This window comes from Heterodontus francisci, chromosome 15, assembly GCF_036365525.1.
Source record: "Heterodontus francisci isolate sHetFra1 chromosome 15, sHetFra1.hap1, whole genome shotgun sequence".
NCBI classification, from domain to species: Eukaryota; Metazoa; Chordata; class Chondrichthyes; order Heterodontiformes; family Heterodontidae; genus Heterodontus; species Heterodontus francisci.
This window is the reverse complement of record NC_090385.1, coordinates 21,030,373-21,050,412: the sequence shown is the minus strand read 5'-3', so window position 1 is coordinate 21,050,412 and position 20,040 is coordinate 21,030,373. Positions and strand designations below refer to the sequence as shown.

The following is a 20,040-nucleotide window of genomic DNA, read 5'->3' as shown; positions in this document are numbered from 1 at the left end:
ATAGTACAAAAGAGTAATTGACCAGGACTAAGGTTTTGTATGCACTTCTTTATAAATTGATACATGATTATCCGTTTTCATCATTATTTTTAACTGAATTAATTTGGAAGAGGAAGAAGAAATAAGCAAAAGAGAACTCTTTGTACTCCTGTGGAATGGATGCCAATTATGGATGGCCCCATACATCACAGTCTCAATAAATGGTCCATTAACTCTAATTGTCCAGTTGACCTGACAAAGACCTGAGTATGTTAATGATAAAGTTAACTGATCTGCCAAGAGATATGTTGCAAGAAGAGGTAACTAAAAGATCTCGGGAAGAGTCAAATGTGGACTGAATTAGCCGAGCATACTGAAAGAATAAAATGTCATTTCTTTCATACTCGTGTAACACAATGCAGGGCAAGCAAAGGTTAGTTTGTACATGACTGTTTTGTCTCTTTTAAACGACTGTTTAATTCATCTCTCAGTGCTGTTTACCTATGCAACAAAAAGTGGTCAAATGATATAGCAATGGGTATAGCTGCTTTCACAGAAAGTAGAACATTATCGGGCTGAAATCAAACAGGACGGCAATGAAAAAGAGGGCAAAATCTGACAGTAAGGCCCAGCAGCACATTCCCCACTCAAGCAGAATGTCCTTCTTTCCATTTCCACCCAAAATCGCTGCCAACAGCCAGCAGCCAGAGAAAGAGGTTTCAACTATGATCCCAGTGCACTTATGCACCAAAAAGAATCACTTAACATCAAATGTTCACAGCATGGCTGCCTGGATAATTTTTCACAATGTGCCAAGAAACATTGGCAATATATTGTCATAGACTACATTGCACACATGTGAATACATAGGAACAGTTCAGGATAAGGAAGGACCATTTAGCCCATTACAGCTTGTCCCTTGACTACCTTAATTCTCCCAGTTTACCATTTTTGCATTTTGAACCTCACCAATGTTCTTACTTCCGCTGCCTTACCTGAGAGATTATTCCAAACATTTATCATTCTTAGAATAAAAAAAAATACTACAATCTATTTGAAAAATATTTTCCCCCAATTTAAATGTATAATCCACTGGTTTTATTGGATTAGTTTACTGTAAGCTAATGTCCTGGGTCTACCTTATCTATAGCGTTTAATATTTTATAAATTGTGCTAACTGTATCTGCAGATTTCATGTAATCCATCTGTATCACATCAAATCCCGTGGATCATGCTTCACAAATGTCCTCTTTTTCCACTGAAATCTAGACCGAATTTATTCATAGACATTTTGCATAATCATATGTTGACCTTAAAGATGCAGAACTTTCCATACATTAAACAAAAGGAAAATCATCCAAATATTTTGTTTTATTTTAAAGTCTGTCCATTAACCCTATCCAAAGTTTCTAATGTGTGAAAATCAACTGCAAAGCCCCATGTTTGCTCCCAGATTATATATGTTAATTTTTACTTGGAAAATTTAAGATGGTGTTCAACTAGTGAGCTTCAAATTTATTATTTTAAAATGTCAGGAAGGATTTGTCAGCTCAGTTTCTTCACTAAGCAACATGCCAATGAGTTATCCGGCAAAGATAGATCAGCAATGCTTGGTGGTTTAGAAGGTAAAAGGGAAAACAATGTAATAGAGATATTTCAGCCACTTCAGCTTGCAGTTGTGCAATGTTATGTGCGTGCTTCCATTTTTTTGTTAAATTGTTTTGAGGACTTGTGTTTTAAAACTGAAAAGATTCCATGGATGTGTTTTTTTTTACAAAGTTCACTGAAAGGACACTTGAGATGTTGTTTGGAAACAACCTTTGCTGGAAATCATGTGCTTTAAGCTCAATAAACAACATAAACCTTAGTGACCAGGGGAAGTTGTTTACAGAAAAGCCACATGTCAACGTTGATGGAGGTCAGGAGGTTGACTTTTTGTTTGGGGTTTGGATATTGCTTTCAAGTCAGTTGGAGTGTGAACTGTTTTGAAGGCAGTGGCTGTTTTGCCTGCCAAGGAAAAAGAAACCCCAGCTCAGTTTTGCCTGCACTTTTCTAACAGACCCCGTGAAGGCCAGTGTGTCAGCTCCTCTTTCCTCCTGTCTTTGGGAAAACCCTGTGATTCAAGTGTGTGTTGGCTGAAACTCCTGATGCCACACATCTCCTGGAAAGAAAGCCAAACAATTTCTCAACATCTACAGAACGAATTGCTTCTGAAAAGATTGCAGTGACCTATCTCTGCATACCCGGATGCCAGACCAAAAAGGGCAATTGACTTCCTTTCATAGCTTCCAGACTTCAAACAGATCTGGCAATGCAAAACTGGGCATCCATGAGGCGCTATGGACCATTAGCAGCAACAGAATTGTATTCAACCACAATCCGTAACCTCATGGCCCGGCATATCCCCCACTCTACCATTATCATCAAGCCAGGAGACCAACCCTGGTTCAATGAAGAGTGCAGGAGGGCGTGCCAGGAGCAGCACCAGGCATACCTCAAAATGAGGTGTCAACCTGGTGAAGCTACAACCCAGGACTATCTGCGTGCCAAACTGTGTAAGCAGCATGCGATAGATAGAGCTAAATGATCCCATAACCAATGGATCAGAAATAAGCTCCGCAGGCCTGCCACATCCAGTCGTGAATGGCGGTGGGCAATCAAACAACTAACAGGAGGAGGTGACTCCACAAATATCCCCATTCTCAATGATGGGGGAGCCCAGCACACTGAAGTGACTCAGTCTGCAGGAACCCACGATATGTATAGCAGCAGCCTAACCATTCATTAAACATGCACTGACTGGCCGAAGGGACTCTACCATTAGAGAGCCCTCATCACAGAGGTCAAGAACTACCTCAATCTGAAGAATCTTCCCTGGAAACACAGCAGGCAGCCTTCTCACAGGCTTCAGATACTGATAGATCGGGTTGAAGAGAACAAGAATCATTTACAGCACAGAAGGGTATTGTGCCTGTGCACAGGAATTCACCACCGATGTAAAAGTCGGTGGCGAACCTGCCTCCGCCTAGCCCGGGAATCCATCACATATTTTAGGGGTCACCAGGCTTTAATTGTCCCGAGGCGGGACTTCCACCCACTTGAGGAAGGAGGTCCCACCTCAGTGAGCTGCCAGCCAATCACCGGGAGCGGTGGCCACTGCTGGCACTGCAGCCCAGCTAACGCCATGGAGCCTGGGGACGAGGTAAGTTGGGCTTGCCTCACCAGGGGGATCAGTCCATCCCTGGTGAGGCTGGAGTGGTCGTTTGGGGGGAGCGGGGTGTCTTGGGTCACGGGGGTGGGTTGAGTGGTGGGGGCAGCCCTCAATTGGGCACCCTGTGCCTGATTGCCATGGCACCCCCCGGAGGCACGGAAAGGCCAGCAGCTATCGCTGGGAGGCCTTTCACGTTCCCAGCACACCCGCTTGCCACGGGTAAAATACCGGTGGAGGCGGGCGAGGGCCCTTAAGTGGCCGTTAAGTGGCCACTTAAGGGCCTTGATTGGCCTCAGGCGAGCGGGCCATTCCCCCCCACCCACCCGCCCACCGTAAAGTTGGCCAGAGGTGAGATCGGGGCGTGTAGGCCTCCTGGAGCCTCCCACTCAATTTTACGCCGCCCCCACGCCACCATCTGACCCACTAGGGCAGCGTAAAATTCAACCCCCCATCTTGCCCTCTCATGGATGTAAAAGATCTCATTGCACTATTTCGAAAAAGAGTAGACGATATTTATCGCTCAACAAACATCACTAAAACAGATTATCTGGTCATATATCTTATTACTGTTTGTGAGTCCTTGCTGTATGCAAAATTGGCTGTGCATTTCTTACTTTACAACTGTGACTATGGGTTAGAAATTGGATGGCCCCATTTTTGGGAGTGGGAGTTGCAGCACGCGAATTTGGTGTGCCCACCGCATCTGAATGATTGTAGTGTTGGGCTGAGCAGCATCCCTGTTGCTTTCCTGTCTTAAATTCTGCCAGCACCCTCGGCGCTCAGCAAGGGGGTCAGGCAGCTTTGAGTGGAAACCACGTGGTCTAACTAGCCCTTCTCTTCTTAAAGGCAGACTCCCTATTGAAGGGAACCTGCACTGCTGAAGTGAAGTCTGCTGGTCAATGAGAGTGGAAAACTACAAGTGCAGGGAAATGGCTTAGCAGGCAAGGGAGACGGTGCCCAGATTCAGTGACACCGTGTTGGAAATACTGGTGGGAAATGTGGAGTCCAGGAGAAAGGCAATGTTTCCGCAGGTGGGCAGGATGCCCTCAAGGTTGAGCCTGCAAAGGCAGTGGGAGCAGGTGGCCAGAGAAGCCAATGGCCCCACCACCAGCCTCTCACACTGCCCAATGCACCACACCCCCATCACGTATCCAGCATCACTGCCTGGCTCTCAGGACTCACACTCACATTCACATACTCCACCTCACCCAAACAAACCTATCGATGCCTCCACAGACCTCCAACATTTTGCAATACAATCACTGACATTCTGCCCTCTCTCTTGCGGGAAAAGGTCACCTACATTGGAGGGAGAGCCAGAGAACTGGCAGAGGACCAGCACACCTTTATCCTCAGCCCCCTCGAGGAGATGTTCTCCGAATTATCAGGCCAGCAACAACAGAGTCCATAACAGAGGTCACCCAGAATGATGGTAAGTGACTGTCTTATACCCCTTCTCAACTCCCTCCTCACCCTCATTGTGAGATGTGGCATGAAGTGAAAGCGGCAGGTAGATGCCCTGCCTTCCTCCCCACATACCCCTCCTCACTCAACCCTCCCCTTCTGGTTTTATATTTACAGATACCCAAGAACTGCCACCCGGCCAGCTGCAGCACACCCAGGAGGAAGAGAGAAAGCAACACAACACTGTGATGAGAAAGCACCGTTACTTCATCATACAATCCCATCCGTAAGTGCAGATACTGGCATGCCACGAACTTTAGAGGCTAGTATAGAGTGGGGATCAGCACGAGGTGGTGAGTGAGCATCAGAGGACTGTAGCTAGGCCAAGGGAAAAGGGTAGCTCAAGTGCCAGCTCCCCAGAGGGTGAGGGCACAGATGAGCTCTGTTACAGGGGACTCAGATGAGGACCTCAATGGGGAGAACACTTATGACAATACACACTGAGATACTGCGGCATTGCAGACCTGTCAGATAACCTCCTGTCACTGTCAAGGAGCATTGAGACATCTGGCACTAACATGGCAGAGGGCATCACGTAGAGCTTGGAATCCATCCTTTCCGGCGTAGAAGTGATGGACAACTCCATGAGAATACTGGCCAATGCGACCATAATGGAGCATCTGGTGGCCATTGCCTCAGCTTCCACTGCAGTGTAGGCAGAAGCCACCCAATGTCTCAGTGCTGCAGCGGAAGCTCAGATGGAAGACATGAAATCCATGCTTGCTGCCATGCAGGAAAAGCTGCTGTCATCATGGCTCCAGATCTCAGTGCACAAAGGGGCTTCCAGCAATCCGTGGTCCAGCAGAATATTAGGATTGCAGAGATGCCACTCTGTGAGAGTGGAAGTGGCACCCCAGGATGAAAGCTTTCATACTCCACCACTGCCACTCCACCAGTGCCCTTGCAGTTGCCTGTCAGCCAGCCAGCCAGCCCAGGCTGCTGCTGTCCATGTCAAGGTGGTCCAGTCCAAAGCTGTGCCCTCAAGGCCCAGAACTGCTCAAGATTATCTGTAGTCTCCCCCACTGAAAGCCAACAGCTTTCCACCAGCCATGTTGCAGCCACAGGGGCAGAACTACAGTAGCAGCACTAGGCCAGGCAAAGGCACCTGCAAAACAGGCACTAAGGGAATACACAAGGGTGATTAGTTCATTGCTGTTTGTATAATTGAATGGGTTTTGTATAAAGTTGTTTGGTGAATATTTCTGTTGGTGGTTTTTATTGCAGGATATTGACTAATGACGATTGGATGGTGGAAATACTGACATTGTTCATGCCACTTTTGGCCTGAAATAGGGTGCGTGAGCTGTACAAAAAGCCCGGACCTACAGATTGCTCATTTTTACTTGGAATAGGCTAACAATGTACTATCAGCTCAGACCTGAAACGTTAATTCTGTTTCTCTCTCCACAGATGCTACCAGATCTGCTGAGTATTTCCAGCACTTTATGTTTTTATTTCAAAATTCCAGGATCCACAGTATTTTGCTTTTACTATTAGCTGGACTTGTGAACCAAATAATTGATGTAATAGCAATCTCACACAATGTTCTAGGAAAGGTTAATGCATGCAGACATCAACTGTGGAAATAACCTGCAATGCTTTATCAGTGGAAAAAAACATTAAGTATTCTGTGTAACATATTCATAGTTGGGCATTGTACCAACTGAATATTAATAACTAGCAAATGTGTCGCTTTGCACCAACTGCTTTACCTGCTTTAAAAACAAATCCCTATAACTCTATCTCCTTGTCTCCAGAAGCATTATTTTTGTGTTGGAGTACAGTTTCAAAGGTGCCAGGCACCTACTGTTGCCTTGTCTAAGTGCCCTATTATCACCTAATGTCCAAGTGCTTGCCCAAAAGTTGTAGAGGTAAATGGAGAGTGACACATTTTAGACTGAGTGAGATGAAGTACGACAAGAGGGGAATTTTTTCTTTTCTTGTTCCCTGTTCTTAGCACTGAGCATTCCCTCCAATAGAGGTATCACATGAACATACGAAGAAAAGAAAAGCTTGCATTTTTATAGTGCCTTTCATATCCTCAGGTCTCAAAGCACTTTACAGCCAATGAAGTATTTCTGAAGTGTAGTCACTATAGGAACTGTGAGTCTGCACATAGCAAGCTCCCACAAACAATAAAAGTGATATTGACAAGATCATCTGATTTAATGATGTTGGTTGAGCTAGGACTCCAGGGAGACTCTTCTTTGCTCAGGGCCTCGATTTAATATCTTTTACAAAACACATATGTAGTCTCTATATCTAGCCTCTGTATACTGTAGATTTTCCCAAAGCCACCTTATTTTTTGCTCTCCAAAGTCAGGAAAAGACAATCTACAGTTAGTTTCATTTTTTAGTTTCCTACATCAGTTATCCTGAGTAAAAGCAAAATGTTGCAGATGCTGGAAATCTGAAATAAAACAATAAATACTGGAACTACTCAGCAAATCTGGCAGCATTTGTGGAGAGAGAAGCAGAGTTAACCTTTCAGGTCAGTGACCCTTCATCAGAACTGGCAAATATTAGAAATGTAATAGGTTTTAAGCAAGTAAAGCGGGGGTGGGGCAAGAGATAACCAAAGAGAAGGTGTTGATAGGACAAGGTCACAGAGAATAACTGTCAGAAGGTCATGGAGCAAAGGCAAACGGTATGATAATGGTGTGCTGAAAGACAAAGCGGTAGTGCAGAGAGGGTGCTAATTGACAGAAAAATGAACAGCCTTGCCCCAAGCACAAACATGAAAAAAACAGTGAGTATGCACAGTAGACACAAACTAAACAAGCTAAAATAAAATAAAAATTAAAAAAAGAAAAATAACAAAAAATATAAATAAAAAGGCGGCCCGTCCTGCTCTGAAACTTTGAACTCGGTGTTCAGTCCAGCAGGCTGTAATATGCCTAATCGGTAAATGAGATGCTGCTCCTCGAGCTTGCGTTAATGTTCACTGGAACACTGCAGCAATCCCAGGACAGAGATGTGGGCATGAGAGCAGGGGTGTGTGTTGAAATAGCCAGCAACTGGAAGCTCGGGGTCATGCTTTCGGGCTGAGAGGAGGTGTTTCACAAAGTGCTCACCTAGTCTGTGTTTGGTCTCCCCAATGTAGAGGAGACCACATTGTGAGCAGCGAATACAGTATACTACATTGAAAGAAGTACAAGTAAATCGCTGCTTCACCTGAAAGAAGTGTTTGGAGCCTTGGATAGTGAGGAGAGAGGAGGTAAATGGGCAGGTATTACACCTCCTGCAATTGCATGGGTAGGTGCCGTGGGAAGGGGATGAGGTGGTGGGGGTAATGGAGGAGTGGACCAGGGTGTCGCGGAGGGAACGATCCCTTCAGACTGCCGACAGGGGAGGGGACGATGTGCTTGGTAGTGGCATCATGCTGGATGTGGCTGAAATGGCGGAGGATGATCCTTTGGATGTGGAGGCTGGTGGGGTGGAAAGTGAGGACAAGGGGAACCCTGTCGCAGTTCTGGGAGGGAGGGGAAGGGGCGAAGGTAGAGGTGCAGGAAATGGGCCGGACATGGTTGAGGGCACTGTCAACCATAGTGGGGGGAATCCTCGGTTGAGGAAAAAGGAAGACATATTACAAGCGCTGTCGTGGAAGGTTGCATCATCAGAGCAGATGTGTCGGAGACAGAGAAACTGGGAGAATGGAATGGAGTCCTTACAGGAGGCAGGGTATGAAGAAGTGTAGTCGAGGTAGCTGTGGGAGTCGGTGGGCTTATAATGAATATTAGTAGACAGCCTATCCCCAGAGATGGAGACAGAGAAGTCAAGGAAGGGAATGGAGGTGTCACAGATGGACCACGTAAAGGTGAAAGAAGGGTGTAAATTAGAAGCAAAGTTGATAACGTTTTCCAGTTCCGGGCGGGAACAGGAAACGGCACCGATACAGTCATCAATGTAACAGAAAAAGAATTGAGGGAGGGGGCCTGAGTAGGACTGGAACAAGGAATGTTCAACGTATCCCATAAAAAGACAGGCATAACTAGGACCCATGAGGGTATTCATTGCAACACCTTTTACGTATCCTGAGTGGTTGTTTTTGGCCAATCACAATGACTCAATTCTGTGAATTAAAACCTCAAATGCTGAAACTACCTAATTGTGGGTTAATTTCTAAATTCCTGAATAATATCCGATTGTGATTCAATCTCAACTTGTCTTTTAAAATGGGAGAGACAGTGTGGGTGCATATAACGAGTAATCAGTGAGGTCCAGAAGTGCAGCTATGGTCTAGGCTGAGTGCAGATTGGTTCTGGTCTCCTGATTTTAGTGTGATCTTTGGTTTAATTTCTAAGCCAACATCTGTTGTTTAGTATGTTATGTTCTTTAGCCTGCAGATGAAAGGAAAGATTTAATTTTAATTTAGGAATGAATTATTCAAGACAACACTCCCTGTGTGGAACCTGACTCTGTGTGTGGATCAGAACATTGTGCCTGGAGGAGCACGACAAATCTGGCTCTCTGACCTCTGTCGAATTCTCCAATCCACAATTCCATCGAGTAAGGCTTTATTCCAGGCATGCAACCTCAGAAAATTTGCCCTCACATTTAAATGCTTTCTGGGAATCTGTGCAAGGATCTAAAGTGGTTTCATGAAAATATATTTTCAGGAGGTATTATTTCACGGAACAGTGATCATCAAATATTCAAGGGTAATGCTGAATACATTTGTAATTTTAATATAGGTCCTAGGTTTAACACCAGTCTCACTCTTGATGGGTTGTTGAGACCCTGGCAATCGAGGTTATCGGCATCAGTCCAAACGTAGTGATGTTTGACATTCTCCTCAAATCAGTAAAACATTTCTGCATCTCTTTGGTGATGGGCCATGCTGTATGTTTGGTTAGTCTAGCTAGAAGAGATTACTGAGTCTTTGGAAAGTTTTAACAATAACTAATTTATTACATATTAAAGAACTATATACAGCTTTACTTAGGTACATCTAACTCCACTAAAGCCATTCTGCTTCTTCTCCTTTAAGTCTCTCTCTCTCTCTCTCTCATGTGATCACTTACATCATCATAGTGGGAGGTGTTACTCGCACTGTCCCAGACAGTAACCCTTTCAAACCCTTATACTACATCTCCCCACAAGTCTTTGTCCATTTTTCTTTACTTTTACATACTACCCCATCTCCCCCCAAGTCACTGACATCACAGATTCAACCTGTCAGGAGGCTTCAGAACTCTCCCTGATCATGTTGTTGTCAGACTCAGAAGATCAGTAGTCTTTCTCTGAACTCTTGTTTCTTGACTTGGAAGGCCTTTATTGAGGTTTATAGTATCTGATGCTTTCTGAATTTCAGGTTCAACATCTGGTTCATCCAAATGTATAACTGATTGACACCTTTGATAAATAGAAATAAGATTTCTCCTGTTGCTTCTTATAGTACCTTCTGAAGTATGTACTAAATAAAATCTCTTTTGATTATCATTTCTCTGGATGATTACTCCTTCTCTGCCTTGGTCTCGTACCCAGATGTTTTTTCCTTCCATTGTACGATATTCCCTGTTATAGTTACAGGCTTGTTGTTTTCGACGGCACAGTGGTTAGCACCACAGCCTCTCAGCTCCAGCGACCTGGATTCGATTCTGGGTACTGCCTGTGTGGAGTTTGCAAGTTCTCCCTGTGACTGTGTGGGTTTTTGCCGGGTGCTCCGGTTTCCTCCCACAGCCAAAGACTTGCAAGACTTGCAGGTTGCTAGGTAAATTGGTCATTATAAATTGCCCCTAGTATAGGTAGGTGGTAGGGGAATTGAGGGAAGGTGGGGATGTGAGAGGGTAATGGAATTAATGTAGGATTAGTATAAATGGGTGGTTGATGGTTGGCACAGACTCGGTGGGCTGAAGGACCTGATTCAGTGCTGTATCTCTAAATAAATAAAGAAAGATAACACTTTTCTCTGTCTTGAGCTCTCTGATAATCCTGGACTTCTGGCCCTGGAAGTAATTGTTTTGTGTAGGATGGGAAGTTGTGTTGGTACTAATCCACATAGCCATGAAGCAGATCTATAGTTTAGGAGTGCTGTTTGAAAATCTTCATTCTTCTTTAACAGTGCTATGATAGTTCTGACTTCTCTTTCAGCCTCACCATTGGATTGAGGATATCTAGGGGAACTTGTAAGTTGTAAAATTCCACAGTTTTCCGCAAAGTGCGTGAAGTAGTTGTTTGCAAATTGTGGACCATTATCAGAGACAACGTGGTCAGGAATGCCATGTGTTGCAAAGATCTCCATTAAAGCTCGAATGACTGTCTCAGTAGTCGTTGTGTACAAATGTTTGATTTTGATCCACCTGGAAAAATAATCAATGACAATCAGGAAGGAATTTCCCATTAAACATGAATAGATTCATCCCCAGACATTCCCACAGTCTGGTTGGAAATTGGGTTGAGATAAGAGGTTCCCTCTGGTCTGGTCTGTGTGCTGCACATACCTGGCAATTAGAAATCATTTCTGCTATAGATCTTGATATTCCTGGCCACCACGTGGACGACTGAATCCTTGCTCTGCATTTCATTATACCCACGTGGCCCTGGTGTATTTTCTCCAAGTTGTCTACCCACAGTGAGACCAGAATCACCAGCCTCTCAGCATATACCAGCAAATCATCCACAACATTGGCAGATACAGATGCATTCCTCATCTTGCATCTGCACATGACGAATTTCTTGGAGCTTTTTTGAGCCTGCCGGCCATTGTAATGCAGTGAACTGAGAAGATGACTCAATCTCATTAATGAAGTTGATATCTTACTGTGTAGGATGGTCAACAGTAGCTCTGGATGATGTATCTGCTGTTGTTTGCAGCTTGCCCTGTACATATACCAAATCATAAGCAAATTGCATTAATCTCAACCGGTATCTCTGGATTCTTGGAGGCATTCTAGTGCGTTCCTTTTCATTAAGGAAATAAACTAGGGGTTTTTGGTCTGTCTCTATGATGCCCTTTAAGCCAATGGTATAATCTGAGAACTTTTCACAAGCCCACGTGACTGCAAGAGCTTCTTTCTTTATGACAGCGTACCTCATCTCAGTCTCAGACAAAGCTTGAGATGGATAATAAACCAGTCTGCGACATCCATCTGGCTGTTCTTGAGAAAGGACTGCCCCTAACCCTGTAGATGAGGCATCTGCTGCAATTATGGTCAGTAGTGAGGGGTTATAATATGCTAAGATAACTGGCGAAATCAGCATGTGCTTGACCCTTTGAAATGCCTGCTCCTGATCTGCATTCCAACACCATGCTTCTGCTTTCCTTAATCATTGTCCTGAGGGTTCAGTAACTTGCACTAGATTGGGCAGAAATTTTGCAGTTGATTAGCCATTCCAAGGAATCATTGAAGATCTTGGACAGAAGTAGGAATTGGGAATCCACTAATGGTTTCTCATCTTTTGCAGGTCATCTATTATGCCTTTGTTACTAATAATGTGCCCTTGGAAACGAATAGATGTTTTCAAGAATTCGCACTGTTCATTAAGTGTTAAGCCTTCTTCTTGTAGATAATTCAAAACCACTTTAACACGCAGGTCATGTTCTTCGATAGATTCACCATGGACTAAGATGTCATCCGTATGGCATATTACTCTTTTAAGGCCCTGTGGAATGTTTGACATAGTACTTTGGCATATTTCCAGTGCTGACGTTATTCTTTTGGGCCTCCTTATCTCGAGAGACAATGGATGCGCGCCTGGAGGTGGTCAGTGGTTTGTGAAGCAGCGCCTGGAGTGGCTATAAAGGCCAATTCTGGAGTGACAGGCTCTTCCACAGGTGCTGCAGAGAAATTTGTTTGTTGGGGCTGTTGCACAGTTGGCTCTCCCCTTGCGCCTCTGTCTTTTTTCCTGCCAACTACTAAGTCTCTTCGACTCGCCACAATTTAGCCCTGTCTTTATGGCTGCCCGCCAGCTCTGGCGAATGCTGGCAACTGACTCCCACGACTTGTGATCAATGTCACACGATTTCATGTCGCGTTTGCAGACGTCTTTATAACGGAGACATGGACGGCCGGTGGGTCTGATACCAGTGGCGAGCTCGCTGTACAATGTGTCTTTGGGGATCCTGCCATCTTCCATGCGGCTCACATGGCCAAGCCATCTCAAGCGCCGCTGACTCAGTAGTGTGTATAAGCTGGGGGTGTTGGCCGCTTCAAGGACTTCTGTGTTGGAGATATAGTCCTGCCACCTGATGCCAAGTATTCTCCGAAGGCAGCGAAGATGGAATGAATTGAGACGTCGCTCTTGGCTGGCATACGTTGTCCAGGCCTCGCTGCCGTAGAGCAAGGTACTGAGGACACAGGCCTGATACACTCGGACTTTTGTGTTCCGTGTCAATGCGCCATTTTCCCACACTCTCTTGGCCAGTCTGGACATAGCAGTGGAAGCCTTACCCATGCGCTTGTTGATTTCTGCATCTAGAGACAGGTTACTGGTGATAGTTGAGCCTAGGTAGGTGAACTAGGTAGGTAGGTAGGTGAACTGCTGACGTTATACCAAATGGAAAATGATTCAAACAAAATCTTCTGAACAGTGTAATGAAGATTGTCAGTAACCTTGACTTCTCATCCAAAGGGACTTGCCAAAAGCCACCATTGGCATCCAGCTTTGTGAACATAGTACTTTTGGATGACTTTGCCAAGCTTTCATCTATTGAGAACATCGGATGAGTTTCTCTTGCTTCAGCCTTGTTAAGTCTACACAAATGCAAATACATTAGGTGAGGAACTGGAACAATTCCAGAGCACCACTCTGTTGGCTTGGTGACTGGAGGAATGACTCCCATCCTGGTCATCTCTTCTTGCTGAAGTTGGACTTGCTTCATTAGTGGGTATGGCATGAAAAGATATATAAGTTTAACATCTTTTCTCAATGTAATACCGTATTCGGTCTTACATCTTCCTAGACCAGTGAATAATTTTGGAAGTGACTCCTGGATTCTTGCTATTTAACTTCTTCCACTTTCCTAATAAGATTAAGGTCTATACAAGCTCTTATACTTAAAAAACAAAATTCTTGATTTTGTAGAACATACAGTGTTTGCAATATCAGCTTTCCCTTGTACTGGTGAGTTACCAGTAAGCTTTCCCTTGACTTACAGTTCAACCCCTCCTGGACCGTGTAACCAAGTTTCTGTTGGTTGCAAGCAACGCATTGATAAACATGATTTGTTGTCTGATAAAACGGTTACACTTGCTCCAGTGTCTAGTTTACAGTTGGTGTTATGTCCGTTGACATATAAATCTGCAGTTCAAAGTTTTTTGATTTCTCTTCTGATGGAGATTTTTCAATTTCATTAAAGCTCTACGTGTGAAGACTTTACCATTAGAATCTGCAAAAGTAGAGATTTTACTTTGGCACATCTTTGTAAAATGACTTGTAGTGAAAGCATTCTGCTTTGTTTTCAGGACACTGTTCATGCCTGTGGGTCTTTTTGGTGCCACAGTGCTGGTAGGGTTTATGGCGTCTAACACTTTTCCTCCAAGTGTACCTCCTTTTCTGGTGCTTATTTTACCATCCTGGGCTTAAAGAACTGGAGGTTTCCTGAATCAAGGTTTTTCTTCACCTCTCTGGATTGCTCTGTTCTGCTTACGAACCTCTGCTTGTCTCACCAGCTTTGTCTAGGGTGAGGTCTTTCTTAGACTGCGATATATCTGATAGGGATTCATCAGCAATACCTACAATGTGGTCTCGTATTAATTCTGCTTTTCTGTCTCCATAGTCGCATCATTCAACTAGTCTGTAAAGGTCACTAATAAAATCATTTACCGGTTCACTTGGTTTCTGGACCCTTCTGTTGAATTTGGCTTTTTCTAGAATCGTGTTTCTCCTTAGGTTGAAATAATTATCAAAGGCTTTTAAGACTTCTTCAAATTTATCTGGTGTCTCATTAATGCCTTGTCTTGCAATAACATCATCCGCTATTGCTCGTATGGAATAAAGTAATGTGTTGACTTGTTCTGCTTCCGAGTTTCTGTCTAATTGTAAAGCAATTTTGTACCTCAAAAATCTTCTTCTCCAAAGTGACCAGTTTTGAGTTTGATGTGGTCCTTCCATGTGTGCAAACCTCTCTGGTAGCGTAAATTTTAAATCCATAGCTTTTCTAAGCTTTCTAGGTAGTTTACTGGCTGATCTAAATTTGCCTTCTAATATTGAAAATTTTTCCACGCTGCTCAGCTTCGCACTGACTCCCACTGCGGTCACTGTCTTTCCCTGGGAAATCTCTCTGCTAGACTAGGAATTTATTTCTTGAATGCAGCTTTGTAGTGTTGTATCAATAATCTCTTCACTCCCTTGCCCTGGAATATCGAGCATTTGCAGCCGCTTATTTTTGAGCTGCCTTGCGGTCACCACGTGTAATGGCATCAACTATGGATCTGCCCTTACTAGGAATTTGGTTTTCCTGGTGCTAACTGCCCAGTGCACCATTAAAATCAATTTTCTACCCTTTTTTGAGGATTGCTCACCAGATCCCTGACCGTTGCTTGGTTCTCTGACTCGAAACCTGTGATCACTGGACCAAGATTTTTTTTAAAAGACCACCACAGTGGCGCAGTGGCGAGCACCGCAGCCTCACAGCTCATGGGACCCGGGTTTAATTCTGGGTACTGCCTGTGCGGAGTTTGCAAGTTCTCCCTGTGTCTGCGTGGGTTTTCGCCAGGTGCTCCGGTTTCCTCCCACATCCAAAGACTGGCAGGTGATAGGTAAATTGGCCGTTGTAAATTGCCCCTAGTGTAGGGATGTGATAGGGAATATGGGATTACTGCAGGGTTAGTATAAATGGGTGGTTGTTGGTCGGCATAGACTCGGTGGGCCAAAGGGCCTGTTTCAGTGCTGTATCTCTAAATAAATAAATAAAATAAATACCACGCCTCTCTGGTGCAGCCTGAATGCTTCTGCAAGCTGACTCCCTGACTCTCCATGTCTCCACTTCATCCACAGCGCAGCCCTGGAGTTCCTCACAGCCTCTTCTCCAGTTCTGCAATTTTGGTGCCATTTTTTTCAAGTCTGACTTTCCAACCTTCTTTAAAGTTGTTTTTCAAAGTTTTCTGGGTCCTTCACAGATGCTGCAATGTTATATGGCAAGAACCATTACTATTCACCATGTTGTATGTTTGGTTAGTCTAGCTAGGAGAGATTACTTAGTCTTCGGTAAGTTTTAACAATAACTAGTTTATTACATATTAAAGAACAGCTTTACAGAAGTATGCCTAACTCCACTGAAGCCATGCTGCTTCTCTTCTGTTCAAGTCTCTTTCTCATGTCATCTCTTACATCATCACAATGGGAAGTGTTACTCACACTGACCCAGACATTAACCCTTTCAAACCCTTATACTACAGGCCAGAACTCTCACGAGGAATGGATGAGAAGAGAATAGATAGAATAAGAATGGATAGAGAGAGATAAGTATAAATGTTGAAAGTATCAGATAGGTAGATGGATGCGAGTAAGAAAACGGTGAAAGATAAATTGCCATTCTCACACACGGAGCAATACCTCCCAAACCGGGCATACTTTTGCTCCATGACAAAAGGGAGTAAGAGGTCAGGTGACCTCTCCTGTGCTGTGAATGTACACAGTGCCTGCTGGAGACTGAACACATTATCATATCCGGACCAGCCTTGAAGAAAACATTAGAAATGCTACTAGCCCCATTCAATGTTAATGGCTACCTTTTTCAATCAGTAGAATGAACAATGACCTTTGCAGACACAGAGGGCTGGATTTTGTGCTGGAGGCAGGGCTCCTGGCACTGGGTCGAAAAGGCGGGGGGAGTCTCGCCTCTGCCTTTCCACCCCCACCTCCTGGAGCAATCCTCCTGTCTTTTTTTTCAAAGTTTTAGGAAACGGGATCCTCGTACCTTTAAAGACTTTAAAGGGGTTGGGATCCTGCCTCCAAGAGCTGGGCCAATCACAGGGCTAGCAGCTCAGCAGTATCAGCAGCACCACCAGGAGAAGTGGCCAGTGCAGGTACTGCAGAGAACACGGCCCCAGGCCCAGCACTGCAACCCCAGAGGAGAGATAGGTGAGGCAGGGTCGCTGGATCCAGCCAGGAAGGCCCTAGCAAGGAGGAGTGGGGGAGTGGTCTTGCGGTCCAGGGGAAGAGTGGTCCCGGAGGGGGAATTGGCTCCTGGCAGGGGTCCTCAGTGGGCCACAAATTGCCCATGAAGGAGGATCCACCCCCCAGCAAGCCTGCAGGGAGGGGGCCTCATTTTAGCCTCCCCCTTGCAGTGGAGGCTGCCCTCCCGCCGCTGCTGGTAGGATCCCAGTGGGGGGGTGGGATGAGGCTCTTAATTGGCCTTTATTAGGCCACTTAAGGATCTCAATTTGCCTCTGGGGGGAAGGCCATCATCAGCCTATCCCACCCCAGAAAGATTGCTGGGCTACGGAGAGGCAACGGGCCCTACGTCCTGCCGCCTCCCCCGCCACTCGCCGCAATTCTCCAGGCCCCACCCCCGCGTCTGATCTCGCCTCGTGGTGGTCATGTAAAGTCCTGGCCAGAGTCTCCAGACCCAAACTCAGGATAACAGGTGTGACCAAACACCACTTTATCAAGATGAGCAACATGATATAAAAACACGAGGGGCGAGCACCTGATAGAAACCAAGCCTGATAAGGCTTTTTTGGAAAAAAAAATAGACTTTTCTGTGCAGAAAGCCAGAGGGGAGACAGAAAGCTGAGAGAGATCAATTCCAGCCGAGAAGAAGACCCCGCCAAATAACATCTTTTAAAAAAAAATACCTAGAGGCAGAGACGATAATGCGATCTTTGAAAACTCTTCATCTGAAAGATTGAAACAAGTTCTTTGTCATCAGACTGTAACTAAGATTTAACCAAAGAAATCTGCAGCCAAGCAACTGTCCACCTGAAACTCTTCAAAGCTTGATTCCAGTGAACCAGGAGAATAGGAAGAACAGGCCTGCAGCATTTAAATTTTCCACCCAGGAAAACAAACAAAGGTTTCACAATGCACTCTTTTTCAAAATACCAGACTAAATGCTGCTATCTCTTCATCGCTATCTTCTTTTGTGTGTGTACATGTGTGTGCATGTCTGTGTGGGTAAAGTTGCAAACTTATGGGTTTTGTTTCATAAATATTTAACTTTCTTTGAAACTGCGAGAAAACCTGCTCAAAGTTTAAAACATAATTCTAATAAAAATTGGTCTGTGGTCAGCTGAGAGTTGAAAAGGGAAACCATCACCATCATTTCTTACCTGTCCGTAACAATCTGTAGCAGCCATGGAAGTGATCCAAGAAATGATAAAATGGTTATCAGAAAGTTGCATTTTTCTGAAAGAAAAAGAAATGGAGAGAGTTACTTGCACCAAACAGTAGCACAACGCTGACAAAAAATTGGACAGACTGTCATATCTCCACCAGTTATTCCGAAGTCAGAAGAGAACAAGGAAGGAAATTGCACATAAAATAGGCAGATTAGGGAACAAAAAGAAGATATCTTGAATTGCTGTTACAAGACAGTCAACAAAGCCAAATGACATACCAAATTATAAGTACATGGCATGAGTCATTTACTAATGCCATCAGGATTCAGGGGTTGTGTTGCAAATTTGCAAAGTTTCCTCAGAGCAAGTGCACTAAGTAAAAGATTATTTTTCTTTGAATGTAAAGAAAGCCTTACTTTTCCTTTTCCTAGTTAGCAATCCTTCATCATCATGTTCATACTATGTGACAAGAGTAAATAGAGGTTATGATTACCAGCAGGAACCTTGGCTCAGTGGAGGCACTATGGTACTGCACATAGATTCACGTTTATTTTGATTGATTTTTATTTAGCCAACAGTTCCCACACGTCGCAACAAGTTTGCATGCCTCATTGCACTGAGCTAGTATGCCACCACCTGCTACAATGCTGGAATCTAATCAAGTAGTAAACAGTTTACATGTGGATAATTAGATATCCAGGAGCAAGTTACAGAATGTTATCTAATCAATGGGTTATATGGTTTTATCGAGAATAATAATAGATACCTGGACATTTAGTTACAAGCTGGAATCCAATCAAGGGATTTAGATGATTTACATATAGAACAATAAATACCTCAATAAAAGCTACAAACTGTAATATAATTGACATGCATGGATGATTTAAGTAAATAGTAATATTAACAAGAAGTGAGTTATAGACTGGAATCGAGTTGAGGATTTCAGATGTTTATATATAGAAAATAGATACTCAGAAAAGAATTGCAGCCTGGAATTTAATTAATGATCTCAGTAATCAGAAAACTTGTAATCAAAAACAAAATGGACAATTACCCGTATGAAAGTAACCTAACAATGGAGAACCAACAACACAACATTAGGAGGGACAGATCTTGCTTGACCAACTTCATCAGCTGTCACAAGGAGGTGACATCCCAGGTTGATGGGGAAGAAGCCATATGACTTTTGTTTTATTCGTTAATGGGATGTGGCCAAGCCTGACAAGGCCAGTATTTATTGTCCATCACTAACTGCCCTTGAAAAGGTGGTGGTGACCTGCCTTCGTGAACCACTGCAGTCCATGTGGTGTAGGCACACCCACAGTGCTGTTAGGGAGGGAGTTTCAGGATTTTGACCCTGAGACAATGAAGTTTGCGGTGTACGTAGATTTGCAAAAGTTCCTGGCTGCAAAATTGGGCTCCGTAGCGCCCATTCTTTTGGCACTACTAGTGCCTTTTTGTTATCAAAATGGTGTCCATGACACTCATGCATACTTCTGGCATGGCCCGCGCCTAATGCCACTTTGGTGAGGGAGTTAGTGCTGGCATTAGGAGCGTATACCAGAAGTACGCAGAGTAAGCAGTGTAACGTTGATTTAATGCCAACGCTGCCATTTTTTACCTCACCACTCTAATTAATGCCCTCTCTTAACCTCACGCAGCTGACCATGCATTCAGCAGCATAAAGGACCCCGCCACCCGTGCTATTTTAAGAGACCATCAACAGCTTGCCGGTTAGTTGTTGATTACTTTCTATGGCTTTATTTGAGTTTGTGGAAGTGTTGGCTGTTATGCGGAGTTGGTTAAAAGTTAGTGAAGTCTGCAGGGAGTGGCGCTGCACATGGGGAAGGTATTGGTTATAGCTGCAAAGGTTCTGGGCAGACCACTTGCTCCCAATCTATAGTTGCAATTCCCTTTGGGCTGCAGCAGGAGATGAGATGGAGCAGAGGCAGCAAAGAAGAGGACAAGCTGCTCACAGAGGGAGGAGGAGGAAGGAGAGAAGGGCTGTTAGTAGGAGGCCTTATCCACCTGGGGTTTTCCAGGAGCATGCTTTTAACTTTAAACTGGGAGCAATGTGTCTGTGCTTTACAAAGGAGATACTTACAGAACTCTACCACCTCTTGCAACCACAACTGCAGCCTCAGAGCCCAGTGAGGACGA

At 44.4% G+C, this 20,040-nt stretch overlaps 1 long non-coding RNA gene across 1 annotated transcript in view; it reads left to right on the top strand.

Moving 5' to 3' along the window:
• The first annotated feature begins 356 nt into the window (after positions 1-356).
• The window catches only part of LOC137377850 (uncharacterized), a 45,242-nt gene continuing 25,558 nt past the window's right edge, over positions 357-20,040 (top strand). The window contains exons 1-2 of the long non-coding RNA XR_010976496.1: positions 357-412; positions 4,772-4,880. This is a non-coding gene — a long non-coding RNA (uncharacterized lncRNA). The remainder of the gene's footprint in view (positions 413-4,771; positions 4,881-20,040) is intronic.